General features: G+C 38.8%; 1 pseudogene; it reads right to left on the bottom strand.

Annotated features, from left to right (window-relative positions):
- Positions 1 to 5,180: 5,180 nt before the first annotated feature.
- Positions 5,181 to 6,133, bottom strand: LOC118676914 (annotated as a pseudogene).
- Positions 6,134 to 6,399: the final 266 nt, after the last annotated feature.

Below are 6,399 nucleotides of genomic sequence, written 5' to 3'. Positions count from 1 at the left end.
GGCTGTTTGCAGCTGGTCACACCCCCTTCAGAGTGGGGGTCCCCACTGGGGTGCCTGGCCAGTCTGGGTGAGGGGCTCAGGGCTGTTTTCAGGCTGGTGGGTGACTGAAGCTCCCAACTGCTCCTTTTTTTCTTTTTTTTTAAATTCTGGGCCAGCTTTAGCTCTGAGGCTTGGCTCCAGCTCTTAGGCCTGGCTGCTGAAAGCAGGTATTTGGTTTGTTTGGGTTCTATAATCGAAACACTGTTTCAACTCCAGCTCTGAGATCCCGGCTGGCTGAAAGCAGGTTTCTGGGGTTTTGTTTAGCTTCTATATTTGTAACAATGTTTCAAACTGCAAGCTCAGAGGCCGGCAGCAGCAGGCGGGGAACATTAGCTTCCTCCGTCACTGAAGCAAGCAAGTCTCATGTTCGCTTCTAGCTGCCTGGCTGCCAGCCGCCATCTTGGCTGGCAGTTAATTTGCATATCACCCTGATTAGCCAATGGGAAGGGTAGCAGACGTATGGCTAATTACCATGTTTCTCTTTTATTAGATAGGATATCCCTTTTAATTGCACACCAAGATAGACTATACCTGGACCATACAAAAAGTCTTACTAAAATGAGAAGACTGAAAAGTTATATAATATATTCTCTGACTAAAATGTAATTGAATTAGAAATTAACACTAGAAAATTATAAAAAATATTTAATGTTGTTAAAATTCAAAATGTTTCATAAATTAAAGAAAAAATCATAAAGGAAATCGGAAAATATTTTGAAGTAAGTTAAATGAAAACACAACATATCAAAATCAGTGAGTTATGATTAGTTTTTTAGATTAACTTATTACTTTCGATGTTTATATTATAAAATAAACAGTCTAAAATTAATAATATATGCCCTAAGAATTTATAAAACTTATATTTTAAAAGAGCAAATTAAACTCACATTTAGTAGAAGAAAGAAAGATAAGAGCAAAAATGAATAAAATAAAACATTTTCTTAAAAAACAATAAAACTAAAAAATCAATAAAGTTAATAAATTCTCGTTTTAAGGAAAGGAGAAGATACAAAGTATCACTATTATGATTAAAAGAAGAGACATCACTACAGATAATACAGATATTAAAAGGATAATAAAAGAATAGTATAGCAGGGGTGGGCAAACTTTTTGACTCAAGGGCCACAATGGGTTCTTAAACTGGACCGGAGGGCCGGAACAAAAGCATGGATGGACTGTTTCTGTGAACTAATACATGTTAACACTGCTGCTGGTGAAGGAGTGGAGGGGAGAGCAAGAGAACCCTCTGCTCTTTCGGCTCTGCGGGCCGGATAGGCCCCCGGGCCGTAGTTTGCTCATGGCTGGTATAGACAATTCAATGCCAAAAAAACAATGCAACCACTAGAATAAAATGAAAAAATGATAGATACAAACTCAAATAACAAAGCCAAGAAAAAGAACCAAGATAAAGAAACTAAATATGTAACTCAAAATATATCCATCAAGAAACCTGGTAGGAAGATTATTTTACTAGTAAATTCTACCAATTATTTATGAAGAAATAAAACCAGTCTCACACAAACTTAAAAAAAAGAGGAGGAAGGAATGCTTACCAACTCATTTTCTATAGAGACATTGTAAGAAAATAAAAACTACAGAGCAATAGCACTTATGAAGATAGATTCAAAATTTCTTTAAACATATTAGATCATCAGATCTAGTCCTATATAATAAAAGCGTAGTATGCAAATTGTCCCCTTGACCGAGAGTTGTCCAGGAGTTCAACCAGGGGGTGGGGCCAGCCAGGGGAAGGGAGGGAGTACCCGGCCAATAGCAGCAGCCACTAGGGACCCTACCAGTGCACAAATTTTGCACTTCTAGTAATGTATAAAAAAGGATAATATAGCATAACCAAGTGGGGATTATCCCAGGAAACCCATATTGCTTTCACATGTGAAAATTAATATACCATCACATTAATAGAATAAGGTAAAAATAATGTAACTATTTCAATAGAACCAGGATAAACATTTGATAAAATTTAATACCCATTCTTAAGTAAAAATTTAGGACACTATAAATAGTAGAAAAAATAACTGCACCAAGACTAGAGTCCCTCCTATATCCATGGAATGCTCCTTTCTATGTCTAAATTTTTCTTTCATCTGATAATATTACTGGCACCTGAAATAAAAAATATCAAAAATAAAACATAATTTCCAGATTAATCTATTATGTACAAGTTGTAATGATAAAAATTAACAAATACTAGATATAATAATTAATTATATTCAGTAAATTCCATTTGAAATTCTTCACTCTCAGCTTCTAGTTTCTGAGTTGTTCTATTCAGAATTCAAGAATCATTTGAGCTTTATTCTCCTTCTCAGAAGTACACTCCAGATACCTGTTATTACTCAAATTAATAGCCCTAGGGATTAACCTACAAAGTTTTCCTTGATTGTCTGAATGATTTTGTTTGACATATATAAAGTTATACTCTTGACTGGAATGCTCTCTCTTCCTTTTTCTATATACAGGAATTTACAAACTTTTTCTGGAAAAGTCCAGATAGGAAATGATTTAAGTTTTGCCAAGCCAGAGGGTCTCTGTTGCAAATATTCAATCCTGCTATTTTAGTGTGAAAGCAGTCATATTATACATGAGGAAATGAGTGTGGCTGTGTTTGCAATTAAACTTTATTTATAAAAACAAGCACTGACCTGTATTTGGCCCATGGCCATAGCTTACTGACTTTGCTCTCTAATATCTTTTCCCTAATTTAAAAGATTGTTCAAACATATTTTACAGTTAGGAATGGGAGGATCCAACCATCTTGCTTACTCTCTAATATTTGCAGTCATTATAGAAGAATAGATGAATAAGACTTTTAAATAAAAGTATTTGGGGGAATACTAAGCAATGTTATCTGGTCCTGGCCACTGTGGCTCAGTTGGTTAGAATGTCCTCCTATGCACCGAATGTCACCAGTTCGATTCCCAGTCAAGGCGTGTACCTGGGTTGCTAGTTCCATCCCTGGAGCATGATGAGGGGGCAGCCATTCAATGAAACATTAATGTTTCTCTATCTCTGTCTCCCTTCTTCTCTGTCTAAAATCAATTAAAATATATTTTAAAAAAATAAATGTTGTCTGTATATTTGACTTCTCCCTGCTATTAGAATTACATTACTCAGGAATAGACCTCCAAGTCTCCCATTTCTATGGACACAAAAGAAGAACAAAAAAAGATTAAGATCATAATAACCAAAATGATATTAATGTAAACTTCTTAAGAAGTATTAATTAGTGCTTGAAAAAATCCAGCAAAGCTCTGGCTGGTGTTCTCAGTGGTTAGAGTGTCATGTCAGTCTCTGCATAGAAGGGTTCCGTGTTCAAGTCCCAGTCAAGAGCATCTACCTGAGTTGCAGGTTCAATCCCTGGCCCTGGTCAGCATGATTGGGAGGCAATCAATTGATGTGTCTCTCTCACATCAATGTTGTTCTCTCTTTCTCTTTCTTCCTCCCTCCCTTCCCCTCTAAAAGTCAATAGGGGGGAAAAATCTCAGCAAAACCAAAACCGGTTTGACTCAGTGGATAGAGCGTCGGCCTGCAGACTGAAGGGTCCCAGGTTCGATTCCGGTCAAGGGTATGTACCTTGGTTGTGGGCACATCCCCAGTAGGGAGTGTGCAGGAGGCAGCTGATCGATGTTTCTCTCTCATCGATGTTTCTAACTCTCTATCTCTCTCTCTTTCTCTCTGTAAAAAATCAATAAAATATATTTTTTAAAAAAAATCTCAGCAAAGAGAGGGGCATCCACTTTAAACCTTTGCTTGATTTGTTTTTGGAGTGATCAGGTAGTTTGTAGAATAGCCAAGGGAAGAATAGATGTCCATGTGGTATTAATCATTTCCTCGGTTCCTAAGACTGAATGAATGGACACAATGCAAATGAAAATCTAACATACAGTAAGTGCATGGGTTTTTAGTGTTTGGTACAGATATATATTTACACTTACTTGAGCAACTTGGTTAGAACTGCAATAAAGAATTAATCCAAGAACAAATACCAGAATTGAGCCTCATCACAAATGCTTTTAATTAAGAGTTTGTTTTTAAATGTTAGCTAAATACTTCCACAGCATTCCATTCACCCTAATAATCCATTGACAAGCTCTCTTGATCTAGGTCCAGTGTATTTTCATCAGTGAAATAAATCTTGTTCCAACCACCAAAGTGATTATATTATTATAGTTCCTTAGGTTTTACACTTAGCATATATAAATGTAGAGTCACACATCTCTGCCCTACTGGAGAGCACTGGCTCACATTGCCTAAGAGAATTCTGGCTTAGTTTGGCTTATTTTGAAATCATATGGATTGAACTCTTACACCTGCGTTCTCATACTAAGGCCTCCATGCAATGTGGGTCATTACCATTCCCTTTAACCATGATTGTGTTGGGGTAGTAGGTAAGCTCTCCCATAAAACATTGTCCAGTTTATCATATCCTCGGCGGAATCAAATGGTTATATTGACTGTAAAGTATCATCAACACAGGCAGGCAGAAAACTATTTCTACTACCTCTAAGTCTTCCACCTAACTCTCCTTTGTTAACAATTCTTGGATACTTTGGGATATGTGCTTAAAACATGTGGAGTTTATTTCTGTATTCTCAGTGCCTAGTGCAAACATGAATCTGTTTAATAAGTAACAGTGAACTCAAAATTAAAAAGTAAAAAGTTCTTTACAAGAATTTGCATTCCATTTCTCAAGTGTACTCTATTTTACCATTCTAACAAGATTAATTAGAAAAATGTTAGCTAAACTTTCCATACTCCCTTGCTTTTTGATCAACCAATTTAGTATGGTTAGGGTAGAATTTTTAAAATTAGATATGAAAACATTACTTTTTTAAAATTTCCACTACTAAGGAAAAAAGGGCCTAGAAGAAAGGGAGCATATAGTTTCCTTTATTATTATTATTATTATTATTATTATTGTTTAAAGTATTACATATGTCCCCTTTTTCCCACCCCCGAGGGCAAGCCCCAGTCCCCCAGTGTCTGTGTCCATTGGTTATGCTAATATGCATGCTCACATGCATACAAGTCCTTTGGTTAATCTCTAAACCTCTCCCCCCGCCCCCGCTCCCTGCCCCTTGTCTCTGGATCTATATATATATATATTTTTTTTATTTTTTACTTTTAGAAACTGTTTATTTTCCATCAACCTTATTTCCGTTCTGTTAAGAATTTGTGGAAGAACAGCTTAGGACCACTCAGTGGTTGTTCCTACCCATTCAGTAGCCTGAGCAGTGGGGGGTGCAGACCAGTCTTCAGTGGCACGCTGAGCCCTCCAGTCTTCAGTAGGAAACTGCTGAGTGGGTACAGAGGGCACCTGCACGCCTTCAGACCAGTCTGCAACCTCCGGATGAGCAGCAGTGGACTCAGGAGCAGGAGCAGTCCATTCACCCTGAAATTCCTCCTTGGTCACAGCCTTTTCAGCAGCGGCCTGCTCTTCCTTTTCAATCTCTTGAGGATCTCTGTAGAAGTAAAGATCAGGCATGACTTCCCACAGGTGTTCACAGGAGACGGTGCCACGCATGCGGAGTACTTCCCCGGCCAGCATCCACCACATCAGACCCACTGAGTGAGCCCCCTGGTTGCAAGAGATGGCAATGTCCACAAAGCGCAGAGGAGAGTCTGTGATACACAGAGCAATGGTGGGCAGGTTAACATAGGACGCCTCTGTGAGAGGCTGGTGGTCAGCCCTGGGATCAGTAACCACCAGAAGTCTTGGCTCCCAGAATGCTGCCTGGATCTGGTTGGTGAAGGTTCCAGGAGTGAAGCGGCCGGCAATAGGAGTGGTTCCAGTGGCAGCAGCAAACGTCAGCACAGCTCGCTGGGCAGTATTCTTGGACTATGTGACACTGACGTCAGCTGGGTTTTCGATGGCAACAATGGCACGAGCTGCTAGCAGATGCTTCTCCCAGGTTCTCTTCAGATTGGTGATGTAGATGCCATCACTTTTCCTTTTGTAGATGTACTGTTCCATTTGGAAGTCAAGGTTGGTGCCACCTAAGTGGGTTACTGCTGCAAAAAATTTGAGGACATCCTCCTCCTTCATTTGCAGGACACTGAGGGCTCCGGACATTGTGAAAAGTTTCCGTTAAGTTACCAGGGAACCTAGAACAGTGGTTCTCAACCTTGGCTGCATATTAGAATCACCTGGGAATCTTTTTAAAATCCTGATTTCTGGACCTCATCCTCCGGAAATTCTGTTTCTTTGTTATGGGGTGGGGCCACATTAGTAACAAAGAAACAGAATTTTCAGAGGATTAGGCCCAGAAATCAGGATTTTAAAAAGATTCCCAGGTGATTCTAATGTACAGCCAACGTTGAAAACCACTGACCTAGACC

This window comes from Myotis myotis, unplaced genomic scaffold, assembly GCF_014108235.1.
Source record: "Myotis myotis isolate mMyoMyo1 unplaced genomic scaffold, mMyoMyo1.p scaffold_m19_p_2, whole genome shotgun sequence".
In the NCBI taxonomy this organism is placed as follows: domain Eukaryota; kingdom Metazoa; phylum Chordata; class Mammalia; order Chiroptera; family Vespertilionidae; genus Myotis; species Myotis myotis.
Note: the sequence above shows the minus strand (reverse complement) of the source record. Positions and strands in the feature narration are given on the sequence as shown.